Genomic DNA, 16,552 nt, shown 5'->3' on the forward strand with positions numbered 1-16,552 from the left:
AGCAGCTCCTCTGCTCTCACAACAGAATGAAACGGAGATTTGAGTGGCCTCCAGAGGAGCCTGAAATGGAGAGGGGAGGTCCACGAACACCAAGAGACATCTTATGGACCTATCAGATGCCAGCACCTCCTCAAACCAACCAGCAAATTAACCTCTAAAGGGGCAGAGGGGTCACCCTGAGAAGTCTTCCTGAAAGGGACACAGCTCAGCTTCCCCCAGACAAGTCCCGGAGCACCCTCCAAAGACCCCAGAGAGACTTTGGCTCCATCACTCCAACCACCTGTTTCCCGATGACCTAGTTTCTTCCCTGTACCAAAAAACCAGCACATTGACTTCTCCTCACACAGACTGGTCAGTCTAACGACAGCACGGTTTTGGCCCCAGCATTTGTTTACCTGCAAAGCGCCACAGAAGCTGGCTGTGTGGGTGTCTGTGGTTTGCAAGGCATCACATTTTGGTTTCTGTTTTATTTTAAAAAGGGGGGGTGGGGGGGAAGTGCTGTCCCTCGTGTTTGACTGAGCAGTTTCCATGAGCTCAGCAGATCTGCCTGCCACCATGCCAAGCGCATCCTGCCAGACACACGGCCCCCGGCCCCGCAGGGACAGCAGGCGGCTATTTCGGGGGCCAAAAGGAAGGCAAGACACTCTCTATTGTATCCCGCTTGTGCCATCGCCGTCCTCTCGGCGCTGCAGCACAAAAGACCCGCTCCAACTGTGTCAAAGCTCACTCCCTACACAGGGCAGGCAAGCGCTGGCAACCACAATTGTTTCTTTTTAAAACAGTTTGCGTTTCCTGTGTGTTTTGTCTTCGCGCAAGATCTATCTCGCTAAGCTCATAAGGGCTGTCAGGGCATTGGTTACTCACTCACAATACAAGAAGAGACGGCGATTCGGTGAAGTCAGAGTTTAGTTGAGTCAGCAGCTGCAACAAGCTGCCTACCAGGTACCACCAGCCCTGCCCAGAGGGGTCCTTCATCTCCTGTACACACACTTCCCATTTCACCTTTGTGGGATGCAAGCACCAACCTCTAAGGACCAAACCGAGCGGGTTTGTTTTCCTGTTCCAGCACACACTCAAAGTTGGCCCCCTCAACCTTCCTACAAAGCATTCAACTTGCAGACACTTTGCTATAATGTTGCTGAGGTCGAAGCTGGATCCATTAAGACAGCCACGTCGCTGAGTGATGCTGGAGAGCCTCCTCATCTCCCCACCAGACGATGAAGCTGGAGCTAAGCCCTGCAAATCCTCCATCACATCTCCCCAAGGCACTACTTTAAGCACAGCATGACGGTGAAGCAGAACACAAACACTTACAAGAGTCCTTCACTTAAGTGTCATCAATTGATTTCAGTTTTATTCCACTTAAAAAAAAACAACACACAAACCATGGAAGAGCAACCCTCGAGTGGGACACCTTGCAATGAAATAGTTCGGCAAGTAGAGAATTCTTCTAAATCGTGCATCTTTCCAGAAAGGTAAAATTCAAGACCCAGGTAGTGAGCAGCCACTTCCAAAGTCAAGGAGATGATTTTCATTCACTGGGTTGCTCGTGGAGAGGCACCCGCAGGATCGGGCCCAGCCGATTAGATGAAGTGCCTGCAGCATAAAGTCAAGTCGGTGGCATGAAAAGCGACAGAAATAGCCCTCTGCTCCCCACCCCAAGCTAATCTCCTCTCAGCTGGAATTGGAAACCGAGCACAAAAGCCTATAGCGGGGATCTGAGCGCATAAGCAGCCTGCAGAGGCGGCGGCTGATTCATTTATTTCATTAAGAGTCAACTCCTGCACCATGACAAGGTGAGGAATTGCCACATTTACCCCTTCTGCTTCCTAAGAGGGCAAAGGCCAATCTGGGCTATTCCTGCCCACAAAAAGCCAGATGACCAGCCCGTTGCAGCCCTTTTGCTGAACCCATCCTCTGGCAGCGAGCACCAGTGAAGAATTCCCGGGTTTGTCTTTCAGGCATCGCCTTCAGGGCTGTCACTGCTTGGTGACACAAAGCAGCCAAAGGCGCATGTTCTGTGTGGCAGTTTGTGCTCTTGGCCAGGATCTCCCCAGGGTCTGGAGGATGCAGCAGAGCAGCTCTTCGCTGCTTGCTCCCTGGTGAGGGAAAAGAGCTCAATGGCAGCCCAGCAGCCGTAACACCATCCTGAGAGAGCCAGAAAGCCACCACGAGAAGGTGACAGATTAAGAGACAGGCAGGAACGGCAGGGAAAGAAGGGCACAGGAGTTCAACTGTCCCCAAGGGAGAACAAGGTGGGGGACACAGCGGGGCTGTCCAAATCACGGATGTGTCAGGGGGCTGACCATACAAAGAGCTGAGGTCCGTTCCCTCCCTCCCCGCAGCCCAGACCGGGGGTGAGAAGGGCAGCAGCATCCCCCTCCCACCTTCCCCAGAGAGGAACATGCTGCAAGTCATTTCCTAAACGGTGTCACTGCCGAGCACGTAACGGCGCCGGCTCTGCCAAGGCGCTCCCCACCCCACCACCGACACGCAGGCTGCTCCCTGCAGCAATCTGCAGCACCTTCGGGAAGGTGGGCAACCAAACCCCTCTTCTGGCCTGCTCATGGGAACAGCGAGCTCTGTTCGGGACCAGGAGCTCTTGGGGTTTGTAGGGTGGGTTGTTGGTGGTTTTTCATAATTAGTACAGGCTGGATCAAGACAAGAGGCTCTTTCATGCTAAGAAACCATAGCTTAGAACCAGGGTGTCTTTCCCTATTATAACTGCTTCTCTCACCTCCTGCCTTTTGGAAAAACATTTCATTAGAGCATCGTCAACAAGGACACTGCACCAAGCCTGACCACCCAATGACCCAAACCATTATAGCCTTACACACCTATAACAGGGGACTCAGCCACTGGGGCTTCCAAATGAAGACAGAGGGTCAGTTACCAACAGCGACCACATGGCAAACTGGGAAGGGGAGTTCAAACCACAAGAGAGTCGCCTGTCCCTCTGAGCGATCATGGCCCTGAAGCACTTGTTCTCACCTGCAGGACAGTCACCTCTCCTGCAAAGCCCAGGGGAAGAGGAGGAGGAGAACAAAAACACCCACGGTGAATGTCTGCAGTGGTAAGCAAACCAAAACGCAGTGTTTCCAGCCTCCTAAAGGGCTTCCTTTCTGAAACCAAAATTTTTATTTCTCTAATATCACACCATGCCAGACAGGTTGTACCATCTCCCTTGTCTGGATATCTGTAACACAGGGGGACCCTGACCACTACCTCCTCCGGGATGTCGGGGACGATAGCAAAGCTGACGTCAGAAACCTGCCACCAGTAAATGCAGCTGCCCCAGCCCCAGCCACACACCTGAGCCAGTACCTCCAAAATAACACGCAACAAACCCTCCCCCAGAGGTGAAGCATCCACTGATTAACAGATGAATACAGAACAAGGTCACTCGCCTGACTTCAGGCAGCGGGCTGGCTGTAAGGGGTACACCACCACCTCAGGATTGTTATTTCTAGCCCTGTGCTCCAGCTGTGAGGTACTGGTGAAACCCTGCTCATCCCTCAGCTCTGGCTATTGCTTCTGGTAGCAAATTCTTCTCGCGCGCACCATGTGATTCTCCCTGCACCCTGCTGCGAGCCCCACAGCACCCGCAGGTTAACCACACGGAGGAGTAAAAATTATGAAAATCATGCAGCAACAATTTAATTTCACTGGTTTCTTCGAAACAAACAGCTCATTTCCTCACTCAAGGCTTCTGCAGCATTTTAAGCAGCAGATGCTCAGCACTACTAGACAAACGGTTCCTCCTGAAGGAACGAAGGAGAAAGTGTAAGGAAACATCACTTAAAAACATACAAAGGGGGAGGGGAAAGGAAAAAAAAAAAAAAGCCAAGGCCCCTTAGAGAGCACAACTCCTACAGCCTGCCCTGGAGTGCTGGTGAGGAAGAGCAGGTACAGAAGTCTTCTGGGTGAGAGATCTCATCAGAAATTGGGAGCTTCAGGAGAGATTCTTGGCTTTCCCACAGGTTTCTTGTATGCAAAGTAAGTAATTTAATCTGTGCCCCAATTACCTTCTTAAAGTGAAGACACTGTTTTACCCATCTGCAGTAAAGGAAGTTTCATTGCTGCTTGATGCAGAGGTAAGTTTGGTGGTGAAGGTGCATCAACCGACGTTATTTTTCTAGCTGAATGGAAAGCTCAAAATTTAAAGCTAAATTCTTCCCCAGAGAACTAAAAACATTTTGGTTTGGCCGCTTTATCTCTAGTTCTAGATAATCTCTCCCTCTTCAGTGAGCTCCTTCCTAAGAGTGGGAATGAAATATGAGAAAGAAGAAAAACGTGAAACAGCAAGTAAAAAAAAAATATCTCTGGAGCTGATGCTGGTAATAGAAAATTTTAAGTGCCTCATTCTTTTTTCCTCCCAACTGTTCCACTCCTAACAATATTGGCAGTTGTCTGAGGAAAGCCCCTCAGTATTTTCACTATATATTTCCTGTAAACACTTGACACAACACAATATACATTCTTTTTCCTATCAATATTTCAACGTGGGTTTCCTTAAAAAAAAAATTAAAAAAATAAAAAAGACCTTCTGTGCCAAGCAGTCCTCCCCCACACCAGCGTGCCTGGAATCACGCTGCTCTTTCCAGCAGCACCTCAGTGGTGAGCAAAACAAGTCTGGCAGTGGTCCCCAGAAGTACACACGCCAGGCATCAGGCTTCTATGCGCAGCTGGAGAGCTGAGCCTTTGGGTTCGCTGGGCACGGCCGCAGCCACAGAGGGCTTTGCTTTAGTAGGACCCAAGCCCAAGCACAACGTACACACATGATCTAGGAGAAAGGCAGAGCGTTAAAGCCAGCTCAGCCCAGCGCTTGCTTTCCTCCACATGGGTCTCGCGCAAAGCTGCTCCTTAAGCCCAATCCCCAGTGCAGGGCAGCAGGGCTCGGAGGCATTTTAGAAAACCTTAATCTAGAAGTTCTGTAGAACAAACGCTCTTTTCTACATCTGCTCCACACAGCTCTCTCAAGGCTGCCAGTTTTCTGCACTGAACTCTTCTTGCCCAGGTAGATTTTCAAATCCAAAACTTTTCTGTGGATAGTTTTCGTGTTCATTGCAAGTTTAGGGTTTTCCCTCACCTCTCCATTTTTGTTCCCTAGCATCCTACTTAGCAACCAGGCAGCCGAGCTCTGCTCTCGCTGGCTTTCCCTCCGCACCCATGGGCAGACCGGGCTCTTCCAGCCCCCAGTGTGAGGCATCGCCCCAGACCGGGCACCCAGTGCCCCTTGGAGGGTGCCTTGGAGCTGCAGAAACTGCTCAGCCCCCTCTCGCTGTCCAAGGGTGAAACCTCTGGTTTGCCTCCTGCTTTCAGGTCAATGGGTGACTCAGTAAAAAGAGCTGCCCGGGGCTCTTGGCCATCAGCTTGCAACACAGAGAAAGGAGAGGGACGTGTCAGTTAGAGTGTGAACTTGGAAATCTAAACATGGTTTTGAATCGAGGTAAAAATCAGAAACTAAGTTTGGGACTCAGTGTCAAACTACACACCAAAACACGTGCAACAGAGAAAACTATTCAACAGCCTGTAAATCTGCAGAGAGCACACGCTAATTGTACCGATTCATTTTTTTTTTCCTTAGATAAGAACTGTTCACATCAAACCATGCGCAAAGCTCTCCCCTCTGCTCCCCACTGACTGTACCCGCGACAGGGCAGACAGGCTCGAGGCTGCACACAGGACTCTAGAGAAGACTATGCTTGAAGAGAAGGAAATTTTATTCCTTCAAGAATTCATTACATACCACTCCCCTCTCCCCTTTGCTCTCCCAAAGAAAAGTATCTGCTAACAAAATTTATCTCCAGCATCAGAGGAGCAGCAGGATCCCTGCCCTTAGGCAAAGAAAGAAAGATCAGAATGGGATTTCTGTGCAAACATGAACTGAATCCCAACTTCCCTCGCACAAGGGCAGCCCCATCTTCTGAGCCAGGCAGTTAAATATTGAAGGAAAGGCATGCAGCAGCTCCGATTATGTGGAACAACAAAAAAAAAAAAATTAATTGAGGGTGTAAGTCTCTGATTCGGCTTTCCATTTATTTTTTCCACACCACATTATATGTGAGTGTGGGTTGCAATGCAGACACCTGCAAGGGAAAGCAGCCTGACCCATCTATGACAGGGATACTACCTCTTTTTTTTGTTTGTTTTTTTTCTGGTTAAAGCTTCTGTTTTTATCAACCCTGCAACAGACAGATGTGTGGGGTGTTCCAAAACTGCATCCCTCTCTTCCTGACATTTTAAACTACACATTCAGAGATCTGTAATTTGAAAAACAACAACAAATCTTTCCCCAAAACAGGCTTTAAAATAAGACATGGGAAAAAAACAGCTAATTTCCAACAGAATCTCAAAAACACCATTGCAAGAGCCCACACCCTTCCCTTAAGGTACAAATTAAAGCCCTATTCGTCCGCACCCCAGTCTTTTTAACAGAAATCCTTCTATTGTTTAAAGCCACTTACACACATTTTGGCCCACGGGGAAACAAAAATTCCTGGGAACTGCCCTATTCTGGCACTGCAACAAGCTAGATAAGTGCCTGGATTTTCCATTTACAGCTCCTAGGCACCTCAAACTGTGCCAACATGGGATGTTTCAGTGGCAGGGGCTTTGCAGGCTCTCAGCTCTCGACAGGGATGTGCCTTTCCCAGGGGATGGCCACCCTCGCTGTCACCTCTGGGCCATGCACCCCTGCACAGGAGCCAGCATCCCACCTGCCCCCACCCAGCTGTGCAGCCCCGGGGCTCTGCCTTTCTGCAGCAGGCTGGGGGACACAGCAGGGCGTTACCATCCCATGGGAATACATTCCCCTTTTTGATTTTTTTCTGGTTTCTTCACCACCAGAGGAGAGTCCTGCCTCGCTCTTCTCTTTTCAAAGCAAAAGCATGACTCTGCCAGCTTTTGCGGCACTGCTGTGACAATGCCAGCAGCCAACAAAGCCACCACAACAACCATCAGATGGCAGGAAGGGACAACACATGATGGGTCCACGCTGTGAGATGATGCTGGTATGCAAGAGAAGATTCATCCCCGCACACCCATACTGGAGTTCGCTGTACCAACATTGCCACCAAGAGACAACAACTTCTTCCAAGCTGGTCACCTAGACCATAGCACCCAGTGATCCAAGGTCAGGTCCTGCGGGATGCGTCACCTTGTGCAGAAGCCAGGAGAGGTCCCCAGGTGACCAGACCACAGCAGCAAATACCATGTAGCCCTCTAGCAGCAGGCATTTGCCTCCAGCCATGGGACAGATGTCACCAGCTGGGCAGAACTCTCACCCAACTCGGAGCCCCCAAGTGCCAGAGCCAGACGTGCTGAGCGGCCCACCACAGCGTGGAGAGAGGTTCCGAGAGACTGGTAAGCAGCGTTGCTGTCAGGATGATGTGCTGCCTTGTGGTGGGCTTGAATACAACTGCCAGGATTTGAAAGTGGTTTTGCTACACACCTGACAGGAGGAATATTGATTTTGTGGGAGATTTAAGGGACGCTGTTCTTCCCAACAGTCTGACTTAACCTTTTTAAATAGCAGTTGCGTTTAATTATTGCTAACAAAATGCTTTCAACGCTACTGTTTACAGACACTATTGAGCATATCTGTAACCATTCCAATAATCCTTAAAAGATCTTAACCAAGTTATTCAAAAAGGTGCTCTCTGACCCATCCTGCATACATCAGGGAGCCTGTACATCTACTCAGGATGGTGTTGCTCACCTGCCTCTGCTGTGCAGGGACCAGCAGGGTGTCCGCAGGCTCTGCTGGGAGGGTGAAGAGGTGAGGCTTTGGGAAAAATGAATTATCCATGCTACAGTGTGAGTTGCTTTGCTCCACATGGCCCAAACCTCTGGATTTGTTGTCTAAGGCACAGCCCTTACACCTTGGTGAACTCCGCAATGACTTACTTATTTCACTGCTGAATTATGCACATGTCACCCCACCACTCCAAAAAATTCATCTTCCTGTCCAGCTAGCCTTTGCAGGTCAAGGTCAGCCACCAGCATGCAAGGGGGTCCCGAGGCTGCTGATCTGACACTACAGACCTCCAGCACAGCAGGTCAGGCTTCCCTGCAGCATGCCAACAAGCAGTATCATATAGTTGCTATAGGGTGCCAGTGCCAGCCCATTCAAAGGTCGGCATCACCAGATACTGCTACTGCAGGGCAATCAAGACTGTTTTCCCTTGAAGCCTGCAGGAATATTATAAGTGCATCTTCTAGAAAGTCGAACCATAATACTTCAAGAGGACAAAAGCTCCTTAAAATGCAGATCAGCAGAAACCCTGCACAGGGAGCAGGCTGCTGCTAGCAGGGCTTGGCTGAGGAAAAGCATCTCTGCCAACAGCCCCGCCACTGCCTCTCACTTCCACCTCTGCCCCTCACTTCCACCTCTGCCCAAGCACGGCTCCAGAGTAACTTGCCTTATCTTAGATGCAAACCATCAGATTGAAACAAAATGTTTTGCTAGCAAAATGCTAACAAACCGTTAGCACAGCTTTCTGCAGTGCCAACACCACCAGTTTCAGTCTTAAATCAGACAGAGCAGCTTGCCACTGCCTTGCTTGCAAGGCAGATTTTATGTTTCTAAAGTACCTTATTTTTAGGCTCAGTTATCAACCCGCACGTCACCATACATGCCCTACTTTTTGTGTTTTCTGCATCTACTCTTGGCCACAGTCAGAGCTGGTATGTTGGCTTGACTTGCTGCTCTGACAATGCAGTTGTTCTGACATTCAGTTTCATCAAATATTTACCACTTCTTAGTCTGAAAATATGATTTTGGATACTTTAGATTAACTTGACTATGAACTTGGCACCAGAATTGCTGGTACTGCTCTTGTCCTTGTCAATCGAGTTCTTACTTTGCTTCTGCCATTTCTGGGATTACAAGCACTAGTGCTCTGCTGCCACAGGCCAAGAACCACCAAGGAGAACCTCACTCACCCACCAGCACAAGGTTCAGCCACCCTCCCCTGCAGTCTCAACGTGCAGCCAAGGCCTGGATGTGCAAACAGCCAGCCCTGCCCAGGGAAGAGAGTGGCTGCTCTTCAGGGAGACTTTCTGGAGGCTTCCCAGGTACCGGTACCCAGCCTGCCACTCCGTACGTGCCTCAGCCGAGTATTTGCTCTGAGAAGCAGGTTTTTTTGGATGGCAGAAAAAAAATCAATGTTCTGGTAGTGAAAGTGAAATTCAGGTAGCAGGGGCATTTTAAAGCCAGAAACCTGATCCGATCCTGCAGATGGTGGAGATGGCCCTTCTGCATCCCACCGACAGATCTACGGCACAGCTCCCACCAGCTGCTTTGGTGGGTTAAACAAGTCGGCAAGCAAAGCCCACCTGGTACAAAGCCCCTCTTAATTTCACATACCAGATGAACTCTTGCACAAGACCTCCGCAATAAAAAGCCAAGCCTTATACAAATCCCCAAATCTCGGCTTAGCCCACAAAGCAGAGAAAACTACAGTGGGTATTACTAGACACTTGACAGCCAGCACAAGGCTCACACCTTCCTTGGTCTTTCTCCTTGAATGGGTATTTGACCTTTAAGCTGCTGAGCAAGTAATCAAGCAGAATTTATGCCTGTGAAATGCTGTCAACATCCAATATTGCCACATGGAGCCACTGTAGAGCAGCGCCTCATACTTGGGGTTTTCCCATATGGATCATCAGAGATGCCATGACTATGCCATAACATCACATGGAGCAGTTGTGACAAAATTAAGGCAACTGGCACCAACGAGCGAAGCTGCGCATCTCCAGCCTCCCCTCCTAGGCTGATCCCTCTCTTCTCTTCCAGAAACACCCAACCTGCAACTCCTACCCCTTCCAGCTCAAGGGCAAAGCATCAAGATGCGGTGTGCGGAGCAGACCCTCACCTACAGAGGGCAAGAGCTAATGAGCAAACTCACAGGTGAGGTCTCTTGGCAACACAGGGTGAGAGAAAAGGAGAGGAAAATTGCTGCCAGCTTGTTTGTGTGCACTTTGGGTGGCATTTCCAACCCTGTAATTGTTGCATAATGAATTTAGCAATGGAGTTCAAGAGCTATGATTCACTCAGGCCAAAAAACCATGAGTCAGCCCCCAAAGAATCATGAGATGTTAAAATTATATACATTTAACTTAAGCCTGACAAATCCAAAGGAGCAGTGTAACAGCAGAGTGTCTCAGCACAACTCAAAAGATCATGCAAATATCCCCACTCCTCCTCGCAGCCGATGCAAGACGAGAGCAGCACAAGAGCAGTACCTAGGGCAGCTGTTGCAAATAATTTACGCCTGCCACCTATGTCCAGCTCAGGTTATCAGCCCCAGCTTAGAAAAAGGCACCTGATGCTGCCTCTTACCTAGCGCTCACACTGACTCGCTGAGAAAGGCGATAAGGTCCCACCCAGCCTAAGAAAAGCTCTCTGTGCAATCTGGCCGTGGACCTCTGGGGAGACAGCGCTCGGGATGCTTGTGTCACTGGGTGCAGCCAGCACAAAGGCTGGGCAGAGGACAGGACAGGAGGGCAGAGGTGGCTGCGGGAAGCTGGCAGCCAGGGTTACAGCAAGCCAGAGGGGGGTGGTTAGGAAAGGAGCACCGACCTCTGCAGGGGATCGAGCAAGAAGCAGGGCAGATTTATTACAGAAAGGGATGCCTATGTTAAGGAGCATGTGCAGCTCTCTGGGAGGCGATGCAGAGAAGACCTTGGGAAAAACAAGATGTTTTCCTAGCTCTGCTGGGCGATCTTCAGTCCTGCCCTGCATTCTGTGCTGATGGAGCTTGTACATACAGATGGGAAAGTTATTTTGAAACAAGATAGGGTGCAAATCCAAAGCAGAACAACTATTCTGGGTTAACTCCCCAGGTGGCTTCTTATTCTAGCGTGGCAGTACCTTCTTCTAGTTTAATTCACTTCAAAAATAGATTAGGCCAATGGTTCTGATCTGCAAGGCCATGGTAGCTGGCCTGCTGCTTTTAGAGCATCCTTAATTAGAGCCTGGATACGGGGACACAGGGGGCTCCAGGATGCAGATGTCATAGCCCACATTTGGAAACGTTATATTAACCTAAACCAGGAAAGAAGCAACTACCTGCAGGAGGGTCTGCACAGCCACCCCTCGGGCAGGACCTGTCACCCCTGTGTCAGGCACACGGCAGGGTGGGGAGCGGGGGACATGCCTCAGCAGGGGGGCAGCCCAGGCAGCGCACTCTGCCAACCAGCAACAGATGAAACCCACAATCTGCACTTCACACATACCCAAATGCCTTCTTATAAAGCCATTTTTGTTTCAGGTTCATTTGAATTTACCATTTATCAAGCTTCCATTTAGCCTCATTAATCACAGCCTATCAAGCTCTTTCAAATGCAAACATAGAAGAGTACCCAGCAACCGCACTTCCCAGTTTATCCTTCTGCTGGAATTATGGAAGGCTACGAAGCAGGAATGCCAACCCACCTGTCTCTTGCTTTTCAACCACCTCCCATGGGATGAAATCAGCTGACTATTCTGGAAAAAAACACACTGATCTCTTTCCCTGCCAACTAGCAACATTCAAGGATAGCAAACAATGTGTTGTGCAGGAGAGAGAGCATTCCTGTGAAAGTCGACGGGAGAGGCAGATAAGCGGCTCCCGGCAGCACCGCTACCTGCATCAGCACGCAGATGCTGTCGCTGGAAGCAGGGGTGGCCAAGCCACCTTTGTCAAAGGCTTTGCATTTCCTACCCAGGCCTCTAGAGCCAGAGATCTCCCAGCTCACCTAATACATGTCAAATGATACACTATTTGTTTGCTTTGTATGGGTATTAAGGATTAGCCTTTCCCAAGCTACTTTTTTTTTTTTTTCCCCTTGGTGTCTATGTGGCTGTTAACCCCAGTATTGACACAATCCTGTAAAACCTGCAAGGAAAAGGTCCATCGGCAAGAATCGCATCACTCTGAAAGTAACATTTGCCCCAGCTAGCAGAGGTGCCAAGGTGTGCTGTTGAGTTCCAGCTCGGTCCAGTATCACCCGTTCTCACTGATGGGCCCTTTCCTGCTTTGCCATGAGACTCGGGGTGTAGCGTTCATTCCTCCCACCTCCCAAACCTTGACAGTGTTTTCTGCTGCCCTTCACCTGTGCTCATTGCTTAAGGAAAGTGCAGCGCTACCCCCGAAGCGGGAACTATTCTGATTTCAGTAGGGAAGGTGCAGACAGCCAGTGATTTACATCCATTATCACCAGTCCCTTACGCTGCTGCCGGTGGCAAGGCGAGCTGTGCTCCACACTGAGCCCGCTGCCGAGCGGGACCTGGCGTAGGATGGGCTTTCACTTACTCAGAGCTGGAGTCTGCTCCTGGGTACCGTCACTCTCCTGCATCTCCACCCCAGCCAGCAAAGCACCTGGGCTCTGCTGCCCTTTCAGGCATGCCACCTTCAAAAACAAACATTTTAAAAGTATAGTATCTCTACATATATATAAAGAAAAATCATGTTGGACAGCAAAAAGTGACAGTCTACAAATGAACGTGTCCTAAACAAGACTTTGGCAAATGGCACAGCTGGTGTCGACCAGCAGCGGTGCAGGCAGAATGGTGCTGTCGAGATGAATGAGCAAAGGGAGCACATGGAAAGGAGATGAAGAGAGACAAGTAGATTAATAGAAGACGACAGATTTCTAGTAAGATTGTGATAAGCCTCTTTAAACTTCCCTAAAGGGTGAGCCAGCTGGCAAGGCCATCCTAGGAGGTGCTGTAACTCGACTAACAGCCTCGCAAAAAGCCAACAGCTGACCCCTTTCACACATCCCAGCTCACGCCTGCAGCTCTTCAAGCAAGGAGGGCTGAACCTGCTGTGCCTGGATGCTTCTACACTGGCAGTCGCCTGCAGTTACAGCCCTCCTTGCAGAGAAGCCACCAGCCCTGAATTATTTTCAACAAGCAGCAAGGTCGGGCTGACCGTTGGTGCCGGCAGAGCACACCCTCCTGCTCACCCCGGCCCCAGCCAGCTGTACGGCACGTTTCATTGCCCACGCAGGGGCTAATCCTGACCTGTGCTCCCAGCACTGGGCCACCAAGCTGCCAGACACATCTGGGGAGAGGCATGTCACTCCTAAAAAGGTCTCTGCCAAAGCAGGGAGACGGATGGCAAGGCAATGAGCAGGGTCCCTGCATCATGCTTTCACCTCCTTCCCAAATTCAGCTCTGTCGGGGATCCCCAGCAGAGCCAAGTCCTCCAAAAACATTACAGCCCAGCGAGCAGTTTCACCCTCTGAGGAAGAGGAGGAGAGGGCTATCCACAGGGGAAGGCAAGCTTGGAATGCTGAGGGTTTGTACTTTAAGGGACAATACTTCAAAATCTGCTGGAGGTGGAGTGGACACCATGCACAGGTGTTAACAGAAAGAATTTACCACGTCCCCTTTCCAGCGCCACAACAAAAACCCTGTAGGTATTTGAAGCTGGAGGCATCACCTGAGGCAGCAGACAGTTTCAGGATGAAGAACAGCAGCAGCCAGCTTGTTTGATATCAGGCAAGTTTTTCTTCTTAGGCCAATTAGCTGGTGATATAATTTGCCCACTAAGTTCTCCAAATCATCATTTAGCAGTTTGAAAGGAGACAAGATGAACTGCAGGCCAATTTTCCCTCTCCAGCTCAACGAGTGATTCAAAACGCAGTTAATGATAGTGGTTCATAAGTATCTGACAGAGATTTATTGCCCCAAAAGAGACTGATCTCTTTCACACCAAAGAAGCTAAGCCTGTGAAGATGTAGGACCTGATTTTGCTATCTTTACAGTCATTAAATACCCAAGAGCTGCCAAACTTGAGCCAGGCATAGGTAAAAGTGAAAAGGAGAAGACCACCCATAAACAGGTTAGGGCAGGTCACAATTAAAACCCACTTGTCACCAGCGGGCAAGCGACCTTTTTAAGGATGGGGATAAGAAAGGAGTAACATCCTTAGAAGACTTTTAGCACAAACCCTGCACTTATGCAAGTTTATGTAAGATAAAAATGAGACATCTTCTCGTCCACAAAAGCTTCATTATTTGTCAACCTCAGGCTCCGTAACCAGTAAACACTGGTTGATGTTTTTCTTCTTACTGGATGAAATGTGCCTTGAGGCAACAGGCATTTTATTAATTATTAAACCAAGGGAAAATAAGGTTCCAACAAAGTGGCTGCAGAAGCAATGGCAGAAGCACCAAGGAGCCGGTACAATTGGTACCAGTGCACTCACACAGAGTCATTTTTCCTGCAATGATGGACTCGACAACGAGACATTGTTAGAAATGGGCAGCCTGGACACGTGGTCTTGATGGCAGAAAGAAGACACGATATCTCAGCATTTCATCACATCCACCATAGATATCTGAAGTTCAACACTTTAAATCTTATTTTTCTCATGAAATAGTCACTTATGTTTTCCCAGGCAGAAGGAAAGTAAGCTTTCCCCCCACACACCCCAGCTTCATGAGAGATCTCAGGACATGATCCAAACCCAACAAAAATAATGTAATAAGAGTATTCCCAATATCATCCACAGCTTTTGGTCTAACGCACAGCATAGAGTTTAAAGAAGGAAGGGAAAAACACAAATGAAAAAGTATCCTTCACATTCAGGATTTAATGCATTACATCCTTCACTATGAAAACAATCCCCCTCCGGACTAAATTCAGTTCCAGCCAGAAAAACCCCTTCTGCTTTCTGCCATAACAGCACTTGGCCCTTCCACCCGGGAAAAAGCACGGAACAGCAATGGCAGGGCTCGGGACACCGGGTCGGGGAGGCTGGGTCAAGGGGAGAGCTAGGGCAGCCCGGGCCGCCGCTCCCCTGAGGTTCCCTGGGCATTTGTTAGGACGACTCAGGGATGGGTTTGGGCTTTTATCCAGGTTTGTGAACCCTCTGCTTTCCTTGACAATTTGTGAAAAGCCACTTTTTCTGCTACTCCATGGTAGCTGGAAGCGTCCTCCTCCTCCTCCAGCAGTTATCACAGCACAGCAAAGACCCGTTCATGATAAGTAAGCCAAGATATAAACATGAACTTGTTGGCTTGTCAACAGAGTCAACCGAAAGCATCGTCACCTGCCACCGCTGCCACCGCAGCCCCTGGGGCTGGGCAAGGGGCTGAAGTTCAGGCTGAAGTTTGCCTGGTCTGCCAGCACCTGGAGGAGACTCTCTCCAAGAAAGACCTTCATCTCACACAGAAACCAGGAACTGCAATCCTGATGCCATTTCAGGAATAACAATTGCTTAACACTTCTGCTACCACCCGGTGTATCTCTCCCACCCTGAATCAGGCCAGAAGGGGAAGGGATCCTAAACGCGATAGGCAAAGCCCATCCACGAACAAACGCAGGAAATTCCCATCTCCAGCGTCCGGGCTCCCGCACGATGCCCCACCGCGCCAACGCGCACCCCAGCCCCGCCAGCGCTCCACGGCGTAACACCTGCCGCGGGGGCTGCCCGCGCCCCCTCCGCGGTTCGCCCCCGGCCCGGGGTACCCCCAGCCCCCCGCGGTCCCTCGCACCCGCCCGGGAAGGCAGCGGCCGCGGTGCTCCGGTGCCGCTCGCCAGCCCGCATGCGATCGCGCAGGGCTGGAGTTACCGAAACTCCGCGGCGTGACTGCAGCCGCGGCGGGGACCCCGCTCCGCACCCGCGCAGCGCTCCGCGGGCCTGGCACAGCTCTCCCGCACCCCTCGCCATCCATCCCCCACCCCCCACCCCGGGGGCCGGGCAGACCCCGCGCCGCTCCCGCAACCCCCGCTCGGCCGCTGCCCCCCGGCCGCGCCAGCCCCGCGCCCCGCTCCGCACTCACCCGCGGCAGCTCCGCGCAGCGCGGCGGGCCCGGCAGGCGGGCGGGCAAGCAGGCAGCGGCGCCGCGCAGCCCCGGCCCCCGCCCGCCTCCGGCTGCGGCCGCAGCTCCGCCCCGGGGAGGCGCCGCGGAGGGGGCGCGGAGGGGGCGCGCAGCAGCCCGGCCCCGCCCGGCAGGTGGAGGGCGCGGAGCGCGGCCGCATCCCGGGGGCGCTGCGGGAGCGGCTGCTGCGGGGCGGCCCTTCGGGAAGGGGCGCTGGACCGCGTCGGGGCGGGCGGGGCTGCCTGTGTGAATAAATAAATAAATAAATAAATAAATAAACCAGTACATAAAAAATTAATAAAAAATAAAAAAAAAAGGTCTTCGAGTTTTGGTGGAAGGTTGCGGCTTGGGCACCCTGCAGCAGGGGGATCTGGCCAGGCGCAAGGTGCAGGATGCTGCTGCCCGCGCTGCCATTGGGGGGTCTGCCAAGGGCATCCCGGCTGGAAATCCTTTTGCCCTTCTGCCAGCGTGAATCGCCAAGCCCGGCAGCAGGCTCCTGCTTGCCACAGAACGAGGCCGTGCTAGGGACGGGATCCTGGAGCATTTTTTTAGGAGAAACTCAAAGCCGCCCCCGATGCAATGCAACGTCCCTGTCAGGCTTGTAAAGCCCAGTGAGTGATGCGAGAACGGAGCACCATTCCTGAAGGATGCCTCATGCCCCTTTCACAGGCGGACAAAGGGGCAGATAAGAGTCTTTGCCGGGAGCCAGAGCCAGTCAGCAGCGCTGGGAGAG

At 51.0% G+C, this 16,552-nt stretch overlaps 1 protein-coding gene across 1 annotated transcript in view; it reads right to left on the minus strand.

Annotated features, from left to right (window-relative positions):
* Window positions 1-15,831, minus strand: part of PPP1R16B (protein phosphatase 1 regulatory subunit 16B) — a 64,225-nt gene extending 48,394 nt beyond the window's left edge. The window contains exon 1 of the mRNA XM_040609200.1: window positions 15,781-15,831. The gene's annotated coding sequence lies outside the window, so the exon portion shown is untranslated. The remainder of the gene's footprint in view (window positions 1-15,780) is intronic.
* Window positions 15,832-16,552: the final 721 nt, after the last annotated feature.

The sequence above is a fragment of the Falco naumanni genome, chromosome 10, assembly GCF_017639655.2.
Source record: "Falco naumanni isolate bFalNau1 chromosome 10, bFalNau1.pat, whole genome shotgun sequence".
Classification (NCBI taxonomy): Eukaryota; Metazoa; Chordata; class Aves; order Falconiformes; family Falconidae; genus Falco; species Falco naumanni.